This window comes from Somniosus microcephalus, unplaced genomic scaffold (genome assembly GCF_052327205.1).
Source record: "Somniosus microcephalus isolate GS21.2 unplaced genomic scaffold, FLI_Smic_1.0 unresolved_chr9, whole genome shotgun sequence".
Taxonomy (NCBI): domain Eukaryota; kingdom Metazoa; phylum Chordata; class Chondrichthyes; order Squaliformes; family Somniosidae; genus Somniosus; species Somniosus microcephalus.
In genome coordinates, this window is record NW_028225187.1 from 14,331,696 (window position 1) to 14,352,937 (window position 21,242).

Here is a 21,242-nt window from a genome sequence, read left to right on the forward strand (position 1 = left end):
AGTTTTGGTCGCGTTATCTGAGGAAGGATGTTCTTGCCATGGAAGGAGTTCAGCGAAGATTCACCAGACTGATACCTGGGATGGCAGGAATGACGTATGAGGAGCGATTGGGTCGATTGGGCTTATACTCGCTGGAGTTTAGAAGAATGAGAGGGGATATTGTTGAAACTTATAAAATTCTAACAGGACTAGACAGACTAGATGCAGGAAGGATGTTCCCGATGGCGGGGGAGTCCAGAACCAGGGGTCACAGTCTAAGGATAAGGGGTAAGCCATTTAGGACAGAGATGAGGAGGAATTTCTTCACCCAGAGAGTGGTGAACCTGTGGAATTCTCTACCACAGAAGGCAGTGGAGGCCAATTCATTAAATATATTCAAGAAGGAGTTAGATATATTTCTTAAAGCTAAAGGGATCAAGGGGTATGGGGAGAAGGCAGGGACAGGGTACTGAATTTGGATGATCAGCCATGATCTCATTGAATGGTGGAGCAGGATCGAGGGACCGAATGGCCTACTCCTGCTCCTATCTTCTATGTTTCTATGTTTCTATGTAAGTTCACTTGGCAGAGCTGGATGGAGCCAGCAGTGGGGTGGGGACCCGCCACCCACCTCGCCCGCCCCGGACCCTCCCAGGACAGCGAAGTCCCGGCCGATGTCTTAAAACCCGGAGCTGTTAGAGACGGAGGCAAACAAGCAACGTGTCGTTGATCCCTTTATTAGCATGCTGGGGACACAATGTGAGATTCATGCCCTGGGCAGGCCAAGGGTTGCTCATCACCGATCACTACTTTGATGTCATTTTGATCCCGTAACACCCGCTCTTGATCAGGATGGATGTCGGATTGTTGAATTTCCCTTCGCAAGTAATTCGACATTCTTTGTCTGTGGCCCTGATTTTCACCTCACCACCGTTGTAATGGAAAGTCTTTGTCCCACCGTTCTCGACCTCAAACGAGCACGGGTTGCAATCCTTTCCTTCCAAAGTGACCGCCATGGTCTCGGTGTGTTCGTTCTTCACTTTGACCTTCTTCGACATCTTCCGGCGAGGGGGATCACCAGGCGAGGTACTGGAGACGGAAGCCCAGTCGCTGTCGGCAGATGGAGCCTGGGTGAGGGGAGGAGAGCGGATTGGGGGGGTTGATTATAGCCTCGTAGAATGATGCAGCGCAGAAGGGGGCCGTTCAGCCCATCGGGCCTGTGCCCATTCTGCGAAAGAGCTGCCAATTAGTCCCACTCCCCTTCTCGTTCTCCATAGCCCTGAAAATGTTTCCCCTTCAAGTATTTCTCCAATTCCCCTTTTGAAAGTCACTATTGAATCTGCTTCCACCGCCCTTTCAGGCAGCGCATTCCAGATCACAACAACTCGCTGCGTGAAAAACATTCTCCTCATCTCCCCCTCTGGTTCTTTAGCCGATTATCTTCAATCTGTGTCCTCTGGTTACCGACCCTCCTGCCACTGGAAACAGTTTCTCCTTATTTACTCCATCAAAACCCTTCATGATTCTGAACACCTCGATCAAATCTCCCCTTAACCTTCTCTGCTCCAAGGAGAACAATCCCAGCTTCTCCAGTCTCTCCACATCACTGAAGTCCCTCATCCCTGGTACCATTCTGGTCAATCTCCCCTGAACCTTCTCTGCTCTAAGGAGAACAATCCCAGCTTCTCCAGTCTCTCCACATCACTGAAGTCCCTCATCCCTGGTACCATTCTGGTCAATCTCCCCTTAACCTTCTCTGCTCCAAGGAGAACAATCCCAGCTTCTCCAGTCTCTCCACATCACTGAAGTCCCTCATCCCTGGTACCATTCTGGTCAATCTCCCCTTAACCTTCTCTGCTCTAAGGAGAACAATCCCAGCTTCTCCAGTCTCTCCACATCACTGAAGTCCCTCATCCCTGGTCCCATTCTGGTCAATCTCCTCTTAACCTTCTCTGCTCTAAGGAGAACAACCCCAGCTTCTCCAGTCTCTCCACATCACTGAAGTCCCTCATCCCTGGTACCATTCTGGTCAATCTCCTCCTTAACCTTCTCTGCTCTAAGGAGAACAACCCCAGCTTCTCCAGTCTCTCCACATCACTGAAGTCCCTCATCCCTGGTACCATTCTGGTCAATCTCCCCTTAACCTTTTCTGCTCTAAGGAGAACAATCCCAGCTTCTCCAGTCTCTCCACATCACTGAAGTCCCTCATCCCTGGTACCATTCTGGTCAATCTCCCCTTAACCTTCTCTGCTCCAAGGAGAACAACCCCAGCTTCTCTAGTCTCTCCACATCACTGAAGTCCCTCATCCCTGGTACCATTCTGGTCAATCTCCCCTTAACCTTCTCTGCTCCAAGGAGAACAACCCCAGCTTCTCCAGTCTCTCCACATCACTGAAGTCCCTCATCCCTGGTACCATTCTGGTCAATCTCCCCTGAACCTTCTCTGCTCGAAGGAGAACAATCCCAGCTTCTCCAGTCTCTCCACATCACTGAAGTCTCTCATCCCTGGTACCATTCTGGTCAATCTCCCCTTAACCTTCTCTGCTCTAAGGAGAACAACCCCAGCTTCTCCAGTCTCTCCACATCACTGAAGTCCCTCATCCCCGGTACCATTCTGGTCAATCTCCCCTTAACCTTCTCTGCTCTAAGGAGAACAATCCCAGCTTCTCCAGTCTCTCCACATCACTGAAGTCCCTCATCCCTGGTACCATTCTGGTCAATCTCCCCCTTAACCTTCTCTGCTCTAAGGAGAACAATCCCAGCTTCTCCAGTCTCTCCACATCACTGAAGTCCCTCATCCCTGGTACCATTCTGGTCAATCTCCCCCTTAACCTTCTCTGCTCTAAGGAGAACAATCCCAGCTTCTCCAGTCTCTCCACATCACTGAAGTCCCTCGTCCCTGGTACCATTCTGGTCAATCTCCCCCTTAACCTTCTCTGCTCTAAGGACAACAACCCCAGCTTCTCCAGTCTTTCCATATCACTGAAGTCCCTCATCCCTGGTACCATTCTGGTAAATCTCCTCTGCACCCTCTCCAAGGCCTAGACATCCTTCCTAAAGTGTGGTGCCTAGAATTGAACCAAATACTCCAGCTGGGGCCTAGCCAATGTTTTATAAATGTTTAGCATAACTTCCTTGCTTTTGTACTCTCTGCCTCTATTAATAAAGCCAAGGATCCCATGTGCTTTCTTTAACGGCCTTCTCAACATGTCCTGCCACATTCAACAACTTGTGTACATATACCCCCAGGTCTCTCTGTTCCTGCATCCCCTTTAGGATTGTACCATTCAGTTTATATTGCCTCTCCTCATTCTTCCTACCGAAATGTATCACTTCACACTTCTCTGCGTTAAACTTCATCTGCCACCTGCCTGCCCATTTCACCAGTCTGTCAACATCCTCCTGAAGTCTGTTACTATCCTCCTCGCTCTTTACTACATTTCCCAGTTGTGTGTCATCTGCAAGCTTTGAAACTAGGCCCTGTATACCCAAGTCCAGGTCATTAATGTATATGAGAAGGAGCAGTCGACCCAATACTGACCACTGGGGGACTCCACTGTATACTTCCCTCCAGTCCGAAAAACAACCGTTCACCACCACACTCTGCTTTCCCTCCCTTAGTCAATCCTGTATCCATGCAGCACTGCCCAGTTAAGCTTATGCGGCTTAACTTTTGTACAGCACAAAGCAGCTCTCAAAGGAACAGGAGGAGGCCATTCAGCCCTACAATTCTCATCCTCCTGTTCAAATCCCTCCATGGCCCTCGCCCCCTCCCTATCTCTGTAACCTCCTCCAGCCCCTACAATTCTCATCCTCCTGTTCAAATCCCTCCATGGCCGCTTGCCCCCTCCCCATCTCTGTAACCTCCTCCAGCCTTACAATTCTCAACCTCCTGTTCAAATCCCTCCATGGCCCCTCGCCCCCTCCCTATCTCTGTAACCTCCTCCAGTCCCTACAATTCTCATCCTCCTGTTCAAATCCCTCCATGGCCCCTCGCCCCCCTCCCTATCTCTGTAACCTCCTCCAGCCCCTACAATTCTCATCCACCTGTTCAAATCCCTCCATGGCCCTCGCCCCCTCCCTATCTCTGTAACCTCCTCCAGCCCCTACAATTCTCATCCTCCTGTTCAAATCCCTCCATGGCCCTCGCCCCCCTCCCTATCTCTGTAACCTCCTCCAGTCCCTACAATTCTCATCCTCCTGTTCAAATCCATCCATGGCCCCTCGCCCCCCTCCCTATCTCTGTAACCTCCTCCAGCCCTACAATTCTCATCCTCCTGTTCAAATCCATCCATGGCCCCTCGCCCCCTCCCTATCTCTGTAACCTCCTCCAGCCCCTACAATTCTCATCCTCCTGTTCAAATCCCTCCATCGCCCTCGCCCCCTCCCTATCTCTGTAACCTCCTCCAGCCCTACAATTCTCACCCTCCTGTTCAAATCACTCCATGGCCCCTCGCCCCCCTCCCTATCTCTTTAACCTCCTCCAGCCTTACAATTCTCAACCTCCTGTTCAAATCCCTCCATGGCCCTCGCCCCCTCCCTATCTCTGTAACCTCCTCCAGCCCCAACAATTCTCATCCTCCTGTTCAAATCCCTCCATGGCCCTCGCCCCCTCCCTATCTCTGTAACTTCCTCCAGCCCCGACAATTCTCATCCTCCTGTTCAAATCCCTCCATGGCCCTCGCCCCCTCCCTATCTCTGTAACCTCCTCCAGCCCCTACAATTCTCATCCTCCTGTTCAAATCCCTCCATGGCCCCTCGCCCCCTCCCTATCTCGGTAACCTCCTCCAGCCCCTACAATTCTCAACCTCCTGTTCAAATCCCTCCATGGCCCTCGCCCCCCTCCCTATCTCTGTAACCTCCTCCAGCGCCTACAATTCTCATCCTCCTGTTCAAATCCCTCCATGGCCCTCGCCCCCACCCTATCTCTGGAACCACCTCCAGCCCTACAATTCTCATCCTCCTGTTCAAATCCCTCCATGGCCGCTCGCCCCCTCCCTATCTCTGTAACCTCCTCCAGCCCTACAATTCTCATTCTCCTGTTCAAATCCCTCCATGGCCCTCACCCCCTCCCTATCTCTGTAACCTCCTCCAGCCCCTACAATTCTCATCCTCCTGTTCAAATCTCTCCAATGCCCTCGCCCCCTCCCTATCTCTGTAACCTCCTCCAGCCCTACAATTCTCATCCTCCTGTTCAAATCCCTCCATGGCCCCTCACCCCCCTCCCTATCTCTGTAAACTCCTCCAGCCCCTACAATTCTCATCCTCCTGTTCAAATCCCTCCATGGCCCTCACCCCCTCCCTATCTCCGTAACATCCTCCAGCCCTACAATTCTCATCCTCCTGTTCAAATCCCTCCATAACCCTCGCCCCCTCGCTATCTCTGTAACCTCCTCCTGCCCTACAATTCTCATCCTCCTGTTCAAATCCCTCCTCGACCATCGCCACTCCCGATCTCTGTAACCTCCTCCAGCCCCTAAACTTCTCATCCTCCTGATCAAATCCCTCCATGGCCCTCGCCCCCTCCCTATCTCTGTAACCTCTTCCAGCCCCTACAATTCTCATCCTCCTGTTCAAATCCCTCCATGGCCCTCGCCCCCTCCCTATCTTTGTAACCTCCTCCAGCCCCTAAAATTCTCATCCTCCTGTTCAAATCCCTCCATGACCCTCGCCCCCTCCCTATCACTGTAACCGCCACCTGCCCTAAAATTCTCATCCAAGTGTTCAAATCCCTCCATGGCCCTCGCACCCTCCCTATCTCAGTAACCTCCACCTGCCCTAAAATTCTCATCCTCCTGTTCAAATCCCTCCATGGCCCTCGCACCCTCCCTATCTCTGTAGCCTCCTCCAGTCCCTACAATTCTCACCCTCCTGTTCAAATCCCTCCATGGCCCTCGCCCCCTCCCTATCTCTGTAACCTCCTCCAGCCCTACAATTCTCATCCTCCTGTTCAAATCCCTCCATTGCCCTCGCCCCCCTCCCTATCTCTGTAACCTCCTCCAGCCCGACAATTCTCATCCTCCTGTTCAAATCCCTCCATGGCCCCTCGCCCCCTCCCTATCTCTGTAACCTCCTCCAGCCCCTACAATTCTCATCCTCCTGTTCAAATCCCTCCATGGCCCTCGCCCCCTCCCAATCTCCGTAACCTCCTCCTGCCCTACAATTCTCATCCTCCTGTTCAAATCCCTCCATGGCCCTCGCCCCCTCCCTATCTCTGTAACCTCATCCAGTCCCTACAATTCTCATCCTCCTGTTAAAATCCCTCCATGGCCCTCGCCCCCTCCCTATCTCTGTAACCTCATCCAGTCCCTACAATTCTCATCCTCCTGTTCAAATCACTCCATGGCCCTCGCCCCCTCCCAAGCTCCGTAACCTCCTCCTACCCTACAATTCTCATCCTCCTCTCCAAATCCCTCCATGGCCCTCGCCCCCTCCCTATCTCTGTAACCTCATCCAGTCCCTACATTTCTCATCATCCTGTTAAAATCCCTCCATGGCCCTCGCCCCCTCCCTATCTCTGTAACCTCCTCCAGCCCTACAATTCTCATCCTCCTGTTCAAATCCCTCCATGGCCCCTCGCCCCCTCCCTATCTCTGTAACCTCCTCCAGCCCCTACAATTCTCATCCTCCTGTTCAAATCCCTCCATGGCCCTCGTCCCGTCCCTAGCTCTGCAACCTCCTCCAGCCCTACAATTCTCATCATCCTGTTCAAATCCCTCCATGGCCCTCGCCCCCTCCCTATCTCTGTAACCTCCTCCAGCCCTACAATTCTCATCCTCCTGTTCAAATCCCTCCATCGCCCTCGCTCCCTCCCTATCACTGTAACCTCCTCCAGCCCTACAATTCTCACCCTCCTGTTCAAATCACTCCATGGTCCCTCGCCCCCCTCCCTACCTCTGTAACCTCCTCCAGCCCTACAATTCTCAACCTCCTGTTCAAATCCCTCCATGGCCCTTGCCCCGTCCCTATCTCTGTAACATCCTCCAGTCCCTACAATTCTCTTCCTCTTGTTCAAATCCCTCCATGGCCCTCGCCCCCTCCCTATCTCTGTAACCTCCTCCAGCCCTACAATTCTCATCCACCTGTTCAAATCCCTCCATGGCCCCTCGCCCCCTCCCTATCTCTGTAACCTCCTCCGGCCCTACAATTCTCATCCTCCTGTTCAAATCCCTCCATGGCCCTCGCCCCCTCCCTATCTCTGTAACCTCCTCCAGCCCTACAATTCTCATCCTCCTGTTCAAATCTCTCCATGGCCCTCGCCCCCTCCCTATCTCTGTAACCTCCTCCAGCCCTACAATTCTCACCCTCCTGTTCAAATCCCTCCATGGCCCTCGCCCCCTCCCAATCTCTGTAACCAACTCCAGCCCTACAATTCTCATACTCCTGTTCAAATCCCTCCATGGCCCCTCGCCCCCTCCCTATCTCTGCAAACTCCTCCAGCCGCTACAAATCTCACCCTCCTGTTCAAATCCCTCCATGGCCCCTCGCCCCCCTCTCTATCTCTGTAACCTCCTCCAGCCCCTACAATTCTTATCCTCGTGTTCAAATCCCTCCATGGCCCTCGCACCCTCCCTATCTCTGTAACATCCTCCAGCCCTACTATTCTCATCCTCCTGTTCAAATTCTTCCATGGTCCTCGCCCCCTCCCTATCTCTGTAACCTCCTCCAGCCACTAAACTTCTCATCCTCCTGATCAAATCCCTCCATGTCCCTCGCCCCCTCCCTATCTCTGTAACCTCTTCCAGCCCCTACAATTCTCATCCTCCTGTTCAAGTCCCTCCATGGCCCTCGCCCCCCTCCCTATCTCTGTAACCTCCTCCAGCCCGACAATTCTCATCCTCCTGTTCAAATTCTTCCATGGTCCTCGCCCCCTCCCTATCTCTGTAACCTCCTCCAGCCACTACAATTCTCATCCTCCTGTTCAAGTCCCTCCATGGCCCTCGCCCCCCTCCCTATCTCTGTAACCTCCTCCAGCCCGACAATTCTCATCCTCCTGTTCAAATCCCTCCATGGTCCTCGCCCCCTCCCTATCTTTGTAACCTCCTCCAGCCCCTACAATTCTCATCCTCCTGTTCAAATCCCTCCATGGCCCTCGCCCCCTCCCAATCTCTGTAACCACCTCAAGCCCTACCATTCCCATCCTTCTGTTCAAATCCCTCCATGACCCTCGCCCCTTCCCTATCTCTGTAACCTCCACCTGCCCTAAAATTCTCATCCTCCTGTTCAAATCCCTCCATGGCCCTCGCCCCCTCCCTATCTCGGTAACCTCCTCCAGCCCGACAATTCTCATCCTCCAGTTCAAATCCCTCCATGGCCCTCGACCCCTCCCTATCTCTGTAACCTCCTCCAGCCCGACAATTCTCATCCTCCAGTTCAAATCCCTCCATGGCCCTCGCCCCCTCCCTATCTCTGTAGCCTCCTCCAGCCCTACTATTCTCATCCTCCTGTTCAAATCCCTCCATGGCCCTCGCCCCCTCCCTATCTCTGTAGCCTCCTCCAGCCCTACTATTCTCATCCTCCTGTTCAAATCCCTCCATGGCCCCTCGCCCCCTCCCTATCTCTGTAACCTCCTCCAGCCCGACAATTCTCATCCTCCAGTTCAAATCCCTCCATGGCCCTCGACCCCTCCCTATCTCTGTAACCTCCTCCAGCCCGACAATTCTCATCCTCCAGTTCAAATCCCTCCATGGCCCTCGCCCCCTCCCTATCTCTGTAGCCTCCTCCAGCCCTACTATTCTCATCCTCCTGTTCAAATCCCTCCATGGCCCTCGCCCCCTCCCTATCTCTGTAACCTCCTCCAGCCCTACAATTCTCATCCTCCTGTTCAAATCCCTCCATTGCCCTCGCCCCCCTCCCTATCTCTGTAACCTCCTCCAGCCCGACAATTCTCATCCTCCTGTTCAAATCCCTCCATGGCCCCTCGCCCCCTCCCTATCTCTGTAACCTCCTCCAGCCCCTACAATTCTCATCCTCCTGTTCAAATCCCTCCATGGCCCTCGCCCCCTCCCAATCTCCGTAACCTCCTCCTGCCCTACAATTCTCATCCTCCTGTTCAAATCCCTCCATGGCCCTCGCCCCCTCCCTATCTCTGTAACCTCATCCAGTCCCTACAATTCTCATCCTCCTGTTAAAATCCCTCCATGGCCCTCGCCCCCTCCCTATCTCTGTAACCTCATCCAGTCCCTACAATTCTCATCCTCCTGTTCAAATCACTCCATGGCCCTCGCCCTCTCCCTACCTCTGTAACCAACTCCAGCCCTACAATTCTCATCCTCCTGTTCAAATCCCTCCATGTCCCTCGCCCCCTCCCAAGCTCCGTAACCTCCTCCTACCCTACAATTCTCATCCTCCTCTCCAAATCCCTCCATGGCCCTCGCCCCCTCCCTATCTCTGTAACCTCATCCAGTCCCTACATTTCTCATCATCCTGTTAAAATCCCTCCATGGCCCTCGCCCCCTCCCTATCTCTGTAACCTCCTCCAGCCCTACAATTCTCATCCTCCTGTTCAAATCCCTCCATGGCCCTCGTCCCGTCCCTAGCTCTGCAACCTCCTCCAGCCCTACAATTCTCATCATCCTGTTCAAATCCCTCCATGGCCCTCGCCCCCTCCCTATTTCTGTAACCTCCTCCAGCCCTACAATTCTCATCCTCCTGTTCAAATCCCTCCATCGCCCTCGCTCCCTCCCTATCACTGTAACCTCCTCCAGCCCTACAATTCTCACCCTCCTGTTCAAATCACTCCATGGTCCCTCGCCCCCCTCCCTACCTCTGTAACCTCCTCCAGCCCTACAATTCTCAACCTCCTGTTCAAATCCCTCCATGGCCCTTGCCCCGTCCCTATCTCTGTAACATCCTCCAGTCCCTACAATTCTCTTCCTCTTGTTCAAATCCCTCCATGGCCCTCGCCCCCTCCCTATCTCTGTAACCTCCTCCAGCCCTACAATTCTCATCCACCTGTTCAAATCCCTCCATGGCCCCTCGCCCCCTCCCTATCTCTGTAACCTCCTCCGGCCCTACAATTCTCATCCTCCTGTTCAAATCCCTCCATGGCCCTCGCCCCCTCCCTATCTCTGTAACCTCCTCCAGCCCTACAATTCTCATCCTCCTGTTCAAATCTCTCCATGGCCCTCGCCCCCTCCCAATCTCTGTAACCAACTCCAGCCCTACAATTCTCATACTCCTGTTCAAATCCCTCCATGGCCCCTCGCCCCCTCCCTATCTCTGCAAACTCCTCCAGCCGCTACAAATCTCACCCTCCTGTTCAAATCCCTCCATGGCCCCTCGCCCCCCTCCCTATCTCTGTAACCTCCTCCAGCCCCTACAATTCTTATCCTCGTGTTCAAATCCCTCCATGGCCCTCGCACCCTCCCTATCTCTGTAACATCCTCCAGCCCTACTATTCTCATCCTCCTGTTCAAATCCCTCCACGACCCTCGCCACTCCCTATCTCTGTAACCTCCTCCAGCCACTAAACTTCTCATCCTCCTGATCAAATCCCTCCATGTCCCTCGCCCCCTCCCTATCTCTGTAACCTCTTCCAGCCCCTACAATTCTCATCCTCCTGTTCAAGTCCCTCCATGGCCCTCGCCCCCCTCCCTATCTCTGTAACCTCCTCCAGCCCGACAATTCTCATCCTCCTGTTCAAATTCTTCCATGGTCCTCGCCCCCTCCCTATCTCTGTAACCTCCTCCAGCCACTACAATTCTCATCCTCCTGTTCAAGTCCCTCCATGGCCCTCGCCCCCCTCCCTATCTCTGTAACCTCCTCCAGCCCGACAATTCTCATCCTCCTGTTCAAATCCCTCCATGGTCCTCGCCCCCTCCCTATCTTTGTAACCTCCTCCAGCCCCTACAATTCTCATCCTCCTGTTCAAATCCCTCCATGGCCCTCGCCCCCTCCCAATCTCTGTAACCACCTCAAGCCCTACCATTCCCATCCTCCTGTTCAAATCCCTCCATGACCCTCGCCCCTTCCCTATCTCTGTAACCTCCACCTGCCCTAAAATTCTCATCCTCCTGTTCAAATCCCTCCATGGCCCTCGCCCCCTCCCTATCTCGGTAACCTCCTCCAGCCCGACAATTCTCATCCTCCAGTTCAAATCCCTCCATGGCCCTCGACCCCTCCCTATCTCTGTAACCTCCTCCAGCCCGACAATTCTCATCCTCCAGTTCAAATCCCTCCATGGCCCTCGCCCCCGCCCTATCTCTGTAGCCTCCTCCAGCCCTACTATTCTCATCCTCCTGTTCAAATCCCTCCATGGCCCCTCGCCCCCTCCCTATCTCTGTAACCTCCTCCTGCCCTACAATTCTCATCCTCCTGTTCAAATCCCTCCATGGCCCTCGCCCCCTCCCTATCTCTGTAACCTCATCCAGTCCCTACAATTCTCATCCTCCTGTTCAAATCCCTCCATGGCCCTCGCCCCCTCCCTATCTCTGTAACCTCCTCCAGTCCCTACAATTCTCATCCTCCTGTTCAAATCCCTCCATGGCCCTCGCCCCCTCCCTATCTCGGTAACCTCCTCCAGCCCGACAATTCTCATCCTCCTTTTCAAATCCCTCCATGGCCCTCGACCCCTCCCGATCTCTGTAACCTCCTCCAGCCCCTACAATTCTCTTCCTCCTGTTAAAATCCCTCCATCGCCCCTCGCCCCCTCCCTATCTCTGTAACCTCCTCCAGCCCTTAAATTCTCATCCTCCAGTTCAAATCCCTCCATGGCCCTCGCCCCTCCCTATCTCTGTAACCTCCTCCAGCCCCACAATTCTCATCCTCCTGTTCAAATCCCTCCATGGCCCTCGCCCCCTCCCTATCTCTGTAACCTCATCCAGTCCCTGCAATTCTCATCCTCCTGTTCAAATCCCTCCATGGCCCCTCGCCCCCTCCCTATCTCTGTAACCTCATCCAGTCCCTGCAATTCTCATCCTCCTGTTAAAATCCCTCCATCGCCCCTCGCCCCCTCCCTATCTCTGTAACCTCCTCCAGCCCTTAAATTCTCATCCTCCAGTTCAAATCCCTCCATGGCCCTCGCCCCTCCCTATCTCTGTAACCTCCTCCAGCACTACAATTCTCATCCTCCTGTTCAAATCCCTCCATGGCCCTCGCCCCCTCCCTATCTCTGTAACCTCATCCAGTCCCTGCAATTCTCATCCTCCTGTTCAAATCCCTCCATGGTCCCTCGCCCCTCCCTATCTCTGTAACCTCCTCCAGCCCCTACAATTCTCATCCTCCTGTTCAAATCCCTCCATGGCCCCTCGCCCCCTCCCTATCTCTGTAACGTCCACCAGCCCCTACAATTCTCATCCTCCTGTTCAAATCCCTCCATGGCCCCTCGCCCCTCCCTATCTCTGTAACCTCCTCCAGCCCTTAAATTCTCATCCTCCAGTTCAAATCCCTCCATGGCCCTCGCCCCTCCCTATCTCTGTAACCTCCTCCAGCACTACAATTCTCATCCTCCTGTTCAAATCCCTCCATGGCCCCTCGCCCCCTCCCTATCTCTGTAACCTCCTCCTGCCCTACAATTCTCATCCTCCTGTTCAAATCCCTCCATGCCCCTCGCCCCCTCCCTATCTGTGTAACCTCATCCAGTCCCTGCAATTCTCATCCTCCTGTTCAAATCTCTCCATGGCACTCGCCCCCTCCCTATCTCTGTAACCTCCTCCAGTCCCTACAATTCTCATCCTCCTGTTCAAATCCCTCCATGGCCCTCGCCCACTCCCTATCTCTGTAACCTCATCCAGTCCCTACAATTCTCATCCTCCTGTTCAAATCCCTCCATGGCCCTCGCCCCCTCCCTATCTCTGTAACCTCCTCCAGTCCCTACAATTCTCATCCTCCTGTTCAAATCCCTCCATGGCCCTCGCCCCCTCCCTATCTCGGTAACCTCCTCCAGCCCGACAATTCTCATCCTCCTGTTCAAATCCCTCCATGGCCCTCGACCCCTCCCGATCTCTGTCACCTCCTCCAGCCCCTACAATTCTCATCCTCCTGTTCAAATCCCTCCATGACCCTCGCCCACTCCCTATCTCTGCAGCCTCATCCTGCCCCTACACTTCTCATCCTCCTGTTCAAATCCCTCCATGGCCCTCGCCCCCCTCCCTACCTCTGGAACCTCCTCCTGCCCTACAATTCTCATCCTCCTGTTCAAATCCATCCATGGTCCTCGCCCCCTCCCGATCTCTGTAACCTCATCCAGTCCCTACAATTCTCATCCTCCTGTTCAAATCCCTCCATGGCCCTCACCCCATCCCTGTCTCTGTAACCTCCTCCAGCCCGACAATTCTCATCCTCCTGTTCAAATCCCTCCATGAACCTCGCCCCATCCTTGTCTCTGTAACCTCCTCCAGCCCGACAATTCTCATCCTCCTGTTCAAATCCCTCCATGGCCCTCGCCCCCCTCCCTATCTCTGGAACCTCCTCCTGCCCTACAATTCTCATCCTCCTGTTCAAATCCATCCATGGCCCTCGCCCCCTCCCGATCTCTGTAACCTCATCCAGTCCGTACAATTCTCATCCTCCTGTTCAAATCCCTCCATGGCCCTCGCCCACTCCCTATCTCTGTAACCTCATCCAGTCCCTACAATTCTCATCCTCCTGTTCAAATCCCTCCATGGCCCTCGCCCCATCCCTATCTCTGTAACCTCCACCTGCCCTAAAATTCTCATCCTCCTGTTCAAATCCCTCCATGGCCCTCGCCCCCTCCCTATCTCTGTAACCTCCTCCAGCCCGACAATTCTCATCCTCCTGTTCAAATCCCTCCATGGCCCTCGCCCCCTCCCTATCTCTGTAACCTCCTCCAGCCCGACAATTCTCATCCTCCTGTTCAAATCCCTACATGGCCCTCGCCCCCTCCCAATCTCCGTAACCTCCTCCAGCCCTACTATTTTCATCCTCCTGTTCAAATCCCTCCATGACCCCTCGCCCCCTCCCTATCTCTGTAACCTCCTCCTGCCCTACAATTCTCATTCTCCTGTTCAAATCCCACCATGGCCCTCGCCCCCTCCCTATCTCTGTAACCTCATCCAGTCCCTACAATTCTCATCCTCCTGTTCAAATCCCTTCATGGCCCTCGCCCCTCCCTATCTCTGTAACCTCCTCCAGCCCTACAATTCTCATCCTCCTGTTCAAATCTCTCCATGGCCCTCGCCCCCTCCCTATCTCTGTAAACTCCTCCAGCTGCTACAATTCTCACCCTCCTGTTCAAACCCCTCCATGGCCCTCGCCCCCTCCCTATCTCTGTAACCTCCTCCAGCCCCTACAATTCTCATCCTCCTGTTCAAATCACTCCACGGCCCTCGCCCCCCCCTCCCTATCTCTGTAACCTCCGCCAGCCCCTACAATTCTTATCCTCGGGTTGAAATCCCTCCATGGCCCTCGCCCCATCCCTATCTCTGTAACCTCCTCCAGCCCTAAAATTCTCATCCTCCTGTTCAAATCCCTCCACGACCCTCGCCACTCCCTATCTCTGTAACCTCCTCCAGCCCCTAAACTTCTCATCCTCCTGATCAAATCTATCCATGGCCCTCGCCCCCTCCCTATCTCTGTAACCTCTTCCAGCCCGTACAATTCTCATCCTCCTGTTCAAATCCCTCCATGGTCCTCGCCCCCTCTCTATTTCTGTAACCTCCCCCAGCCACTACAATTCTCATCCTCCTGTTCAAGTCCCTCCATGGCCCTCGCCCCCCTCCCTATCTCTGTAACCTCCTCCAGCTCGACAATTCTCATCCTCCTGTTCAAATCCCTCCATGACCCCTCGCCCCCTCCCTATCTCTGTAACCTCCTCCAGCCCCTACAATTCTCATCCTGCTATTCAAATCCCTCCATGGCCCTCGCCCCCTCCCTATCTCTGTAACCTCCTCCAGCCCTACAATTCTCATCCTCCTGTTCAAATCCCTCCATGGCCCTCGCCCCCTCCCTATCTCTGTGACTTCCTCCTGCCCTAAAATTCTCATCCTCCTGTTCAAATCCCTCCATGGCCCTCGCCCCCTCCCTATCGCTGTAACTTCCTCCAGCCCTACAATTCTCATCCTCCTGTTCAAATCCCTCCATGGCCCTCGCCCCCTCCCTATCTCTGTAACCTCCTCCAGCCCCTACTATTCTCATCCTCCTGTTCAAATCCCTCCATGGCCCTCGCCCCCTCCCTATCTCTGTAACCTCCTCCAGCCCCTGCAATTCTCATCCTCCTGTTCAAATCCCTCCATGGCCCTTGCCCCCTCCCTATCTCTGTAACCTCCTCCAGCCCCTACAATTCTCAACCGCCTGTTCAAATGCCTCCATGGCCCCTCGCCCCCTCCCTATCTCTGTAACCTCCTCCAGCCCTACAATTATAATCCTCCTGTTCAAATCCCTCCATGGCCCTCGCCCCGTCCCTATCTCTGTAACCTCCTCCAGCCCCTACAATTCTCACCCTGCTGTTCAAATCCCTCCATGGCCCCTCGCCCCCTCCCTATCTCTGTAACCTCCACCAGCCCTACAATTCTCATCCTCCTTTTCAAATCCCTCCATGGCCCTCGCCCCATCCCTATCTCTGTAACCTCCTCCAGCCCCTACAATTCTCATCCTCCTGTTCAAATCCCTCCATGGCCCTCACCCCCTCCCTATCTCTGTAACCTCCTCCAGCCCCTACAATTCTCATCCTCCTGTTCAAATCCCTCCATGGCCCTCGCCCCCTCCCTATCTCTGTAACCTCCTCCACCCCTACAATTCTCATCTTCCTGTTCAAATCCCTCCATGGCCCCTCGCCCCCTCCCTATCTCTGTAACCTCCTCCAGCCCTACAATTCTCATCCTCCTGTTCAAATCCCTCCATGGCCCTCGCCCCCTCCCTATCTCTGTAACCTCCTCCAGCCCCTACAATTCTCATCTTCCTGTTCAAATCCCTCCATGGCCCCTCGCCCCCTCCCTATCTCTGTAACCTCCTCCAGCCCTACAATTCTCATCCTCCTGTTCAAATCTCTCCATGGCCCTCGCCCCCTCCCTATCTCTGTAACCTCATCCAGCCCCTACAATTATCATCCTCCTGTTCAAATCTCTCCATGGCCCTCGCCCCCTCCCTATCTCTGTAACCTCATCCAGCCCCTACAATTCTCATCCTCCTGTTCAAATTCCTCCATGGCCCTCGCCCCCACCCTACCTCTGTAACCTCCTCCAGCCCCTACAATTCTCATCCTCCTGTTCAAATCCCTCCATGGCCCCTCACCCCCACCCTACCTCTGTAACCTCCTCTAGCACTACAATTCTCTTCCTCCTGTTCAAATCCGTCCATGGCCCTCGGCCCCTCCCTATCTCTGTAACCTCCTCCAGCCCTACAATTCTCATCCTCCTGTTCAAATCCCTCCATGGCCCCTCACCCCCCTCCCTATCTCTGTAACCTCCTCCAGCACAACAATTCTCTTCCTCCTGTTCAAATCCGTCCATGGCCCCTCGCCCCCTCCCTATCTCTGTATCCTCCTTCAGCCCTACAATTCTCATCCTCCTGTTCAAATCCCTCCATGGCTCTCGCCCCCTCCCTATCTCTGTAACCTCTTCCAGACCTACAATGCTCATCCTCCTGTTGAAATCCCTCCATGGCCCTCGCCCCCTCCCTATCTCCGTAACCTCCTCCAGCCCTACAATTCTCACCCTCCTGTTCAAATCACTCCATGGCCCCTCGCCCCCTCCCTATCTCTGTAGCCTCCTCCAGCCCTACAATTCTCAACCTCCTGTTCAAATCCCTCCATGGCCCTCGCACCTTCCATATCTCTGTAACCTCCTGCAGCCCTACAATTTTCATCCTCTTGTTCAAATCCCTCCTAGTCCTTCGCCCCCTCCCTATCTCTGTAACCTCCTCCAGCCCCTACAATTCTCATCCTCCTGTTCAAATCCCTCCATGGCCCCTCGCCCCCACCCTATCTCTGTAACCTCCTCCAGCCCCTACAATTCTCATACTCCTGTTCAAATCCCTCCATGGCCCCTCGCCCCCTCCCTATCTCTGTAACCTCCTCCAGCCCCTACAATTCTCATACTCCTGTTCAAATCCCTCCATGGCCCCTCGCCCCCACCCTATCTCTGTAACCTCCTCCAGCCCCTACAATTCTCATCCTCCTGTTCAAATCCCACCATGGCCCCTCGCCCCCTCCCTATCTCTGTAAACTCCTCCAGCCCTAAAATTCTCTTCCTCCTGTTCAAATCCCTCCATGGCCCTCGCCCCCTCCCTATCTCTGTAACCTCCTCCAGCCCTACAATTGTCATCCTCCTGTTCAAATCCCTCCATGGCTCTCGCCCCCTCCCTATCTCTGTAACCTCTTCCAGCCCTAAAATGCTCACCCTCCTGTTGAAACCCCTCCATGGCCCTCGCCCCCTCCCTATCTCTGTAACCTCCTCCAGCCCTACAATTCTCATCTTCCTGTTCAAATCACTCCATGGCCCCTCGCCCCCTCCCTATCTCTGTAACATCCTCCAGCCCCTACAATTCTCAACCTCCTGTTCAAATCCCTCCATGGCCCTCGCCCCCTCCCTATCTCTGTAGCCTCCTCCAGTCCCTACAATTCTCTTCCTCCTGTTCAAATCCCTCCATGGCCCTCGCACCTTCCATATCTCTATAACCTCCTCCAGCCCTACAATTGTCATCCTCCTGTTCAAATCCCTCCATGGTCCCTCGCCCCCTCCCTATCTCTGTAACCTCCTCCAACCCTACAATTCTCACCCTCCTGTTCAAATCCCTCCATGGCCCTCGCCCCCTCCCTATCTCTGTGACCTCCTCCAGCCCTACAATTCTCAACATCCTGTTCAAATCCCTCCATGGCCCTCGCCCCCTCCCTATCTCTCTAACCTCCTCCAGCCCGACAATTCTCATTGTCCTGCTCAAATCCCTCGATGGCTCTCGTCCTCTCCCTATCTCTGTAACCTCCTCCAGCTCCTACAATTCTTATCCGCCTGTTCAAATCCCTCCATGGCCCTCGTCCCCTCCCTATCTCTGTAACCTCCTCCAGCCCTACAATTCTCATCCTCCTGTTCAAATCCCTCCATGGCCCTTGCCCCCTCCCTATCTCTGTAACCTCCTCCAGCCCCTACAATTCTCATCCTCCTTTTCAAATCCCTCCATGGCCCCTCGCCCCCTCCCTATCTCGGTAACCTCCTCCAGCCCTACAATTCTCATCCTCCTGTTCAAATCCCTCCATGGCCCCTCGCCCCCTCCCTGTCTCTGTAATCCTCCTCCAGCCCCTACAATTCTCATCCTCCTGTTCAAATCCCTCCATGGCCCTCACCCCCTCCCTATCTCTGTACCTCCTCCAGACCCTACAATTCTCATCCTCCTGTTCAAATCCCTCCATGGCCCTCGCCCCCTCCCTGTCTCTGTAACCTCCTCCAGCCCTACAATTCTCATCCTCCTGTTCAAATCCCTCCATGGCCCTCGGCCCCTCCCTATCTCTGTAACCTGTTCCAGCCCCTACAATTCTCATCCTCCTGTTCAAATCCCTCCATGGCCCTCACCCCCTCCCTATCTCTGTAACCTCCTTCAGCCCTACAATTCTCATCCTCCTGTTCAAATCCCTCCATGGCCCTCGCCCCCTCCCTATCTCTGTAACCTCCTCCAGCCCTACAATTCTCATCCTCCTGTTCAAATCCCTCCATGGCCCTGATGTGCCTCAATTATTCCGAGACTCGAAGTTAGCAGAACAAAAGTAAGGCTTTTATTAACTCAGAACATAACACGTAAAATAGAGAGATGTCTCCCTTCAGGAGGCTGCTGCCCGACTGAAGTTAGATTACAAAGGAGCCAGCTATGGGCGGAGCCCTGCACACAACCAGTTCCAGCACATTCCAATGCATAATACATGAGGACTGGGGGAAGGGAAAGGACACAGAAAGCAGGCAGTGATGAATGGAATATATTTCATCACAGGCCCCTCGCCCACTCCCTATCTCTGTAACCTCCTCCAGCCGCTACAATTCTCATCCTCCTGTTCAAATCCCTCCATGGCCCCTCGCTCCCTCCCTATCTCTGTAACCTCCTCCAGCCGCTACAATTCTCATCCTCCTGTTCAAATCCCTCCATGGCCCTCGCCTCCTCCGTATCTCTGTAACCTCCTCCAGCCCTACAATCCCTCCATCCCCCAATACCCTGCTGCGCTGTGTGTTTCGGACTCAGTAACTGAGAGATGATCTCATTCTGAAATCTCTTTGACACAACATGGGAGTGTCTCCTGAACGTCCGAGACTCTTTCTCTCTCGGCACGGCGACTGCTCAGAAACCATCAGCTCCCGACCAGTCCCGACTTGCAATGAGAGCGTCTGAAAGACATGGAGAGAGACAGAGACAGAGAGACAGAAAGAGAGAGAGACAGCGAGAGAGACAGAGAGAGAGAGAGAGGGACAGAGAGAGAGAGAGAGTGGGTCAGAGAGAGACAGAGAGAGAGAGAGACAGAGAGAGAGAGACAGAGAGAGAGACAGAGAGAGAGAGAGACAGAGAGAGAGAGAGAGAGAGACAGAGAGAGAGACAGAGAGAGAGAGAAAGCAACAGAGAGAGAGAACAACAGAGTCAGAGAGAGAGAGAGAGAGAGAGAAAGAGAGACAGAGAGAGAGAGAGACCGAGAGAGAGAGAGAGAGACCGAGAGAGAGAGAGAGAGAGAGAGAGACCGAGAGAGAGACAGAGAGAGAGAGAGAGACAGTGAGAGAGAGAGAGAGAGACCGAGAGAGAGAGACCGACAGAGAGAGACCGAGAGAGAGAGAGAGAGAGAGACAGAGAGAGAGAGAGAGAGAGAGACAGAGAGAGAGAGAGAGAGAGACAGAGAGAGAGACAGAGTGAGAGAGAGAGGGAGATTGTTTGGAGAGTGCCCCAGAGGGCTGGTGAGAGAGTGCGATCTACTCAATAAAAATCAATAAATATCATACTCACAGTCTGGAGACACCGTCCGGTCGCAGTGGGGCGACTGGGCAGATCCTGCCTCTTATATCGGATCCAGGGAACATCGGACTCCCCCTCCCGCTGTCCCAGAGGGGGAGTTCCAGTCAGCTGACTTCGGGGAAACGCTGAGCACCCGAGCAGCCCGAGGCCGGGAATCGGAACTCGTGACTGTTGGAGTTCAGATGTGGTCTCACGTCAGTGAAACACAGATTGTTCCTCTGTAGAAACAGGAACAGCCTGGCCCGAAACGAGACCCCACGGATGAATAACGAGTTCAAGGGCAACAACTGAAAGCCCCGGTGAAGGCTGACACTGAGCACATCCACTGCAAAGGAGCGGTGTGACACCGGAGAACAGAAAGAGGTTGGGAACGAAATGAATAACACAATTCGGGAAGCAAAGAGGAACTAAATGATCAAGGAGCATGAACAGAAATGGGAAAGTATTCTGCAGAGTGGGAAATAATTCAAGGAAAACCGGGATAGGGGCGCTCAGGGATTACACCCAATACACTCACAGGCATCGACTGCGAATTGGCAGCAATAACGATTCACACAGTCACAGGAACCTACGGCACAGAAGGAGCTCATTCGGCCCCTCGTGTCCCTGCCGGCCGACAAGGATCTCTCCAGCCTAATCCCACTTTCCAGCTCTCGGTCCGTAGCCCTAAGTGATCAGGAGCAGGAACCCTGGCTGATTTCCCCCTCTCTCATAGAAACAGAAAATTAGGAGCAGGAGTCGGCCATTCGGCCCTTCGAGCCTGCTCCGCCATTCAATATGATCATGGCTGATCCTCTATCTCAATACCATAATCCCGCTCTCTCCCCATACCCCTTGATGCCTTTTGTGTCTAGAAATCTATCTATCTCCTTCTTAAATATATTCAGTGACTTGGCCTCCACAGCCTTCTGTGGTAGAGAATTCCACAGGTTCATCACCCTCTGAGTGAAGAGATTTCTCCTCATCTCTGTCCTAAATGGCTTACCCCTTATCCTTAGACTGTGACCCCTGGTTCTGGACTCCCCCGCCATCGGGAACATCCTGCATCTAGTCTGTCCAGTCCTGTTAGAATTTTATAAGTTTCGATGAGATCCCCACTCATTTTTCTAAACTCCAGCGAGTATAAGCCCAATCGACCCAATCTCTCCTCACACGTCATTCCTGCCACCCCAGGTATCAGTCTGGTGAACCTTCGCTGCACTCCCTCGATGGCAAGTATATCCTTTCTTCGGTAAGGACACCACATCCACTGGTTCGCCCTCATCTATTCTACCAGTTACATCCTCAAAAAATTCCAGTAGATTAGTCAAGCATGATTTCACTTTTGTAAATCCATGTTGACTTTGTCCGATCCTGTCACTGTTTTCCAAGTGCTCTGCTATTAC

General features: G+C 53.8%; 1 long non-coding RNA gene across 1 annotated transcript; it reads right to left on the reverse strand.

Annotated features, from left to right (window-relative positions):
• Window positions 1–700: 700 nt before the first annotated feature.
• LOC147084794 (uncharacterized) lies at window positions 701–20,486 on the reverse strand. Its single transcript, XR_015075856.1, has 2 exons — window positions 19,849–20,486; window positions 701–1,106 (listed from the first exon to the last, which is right to left on the reverse strand). It is a non-coding gene; the product is annotated as an uncharacterized LOC147084794 (long non-coding RNA).
• Between the last annotated feature and the right edge of the window lie 756 nt (window positions 20,487–21,242).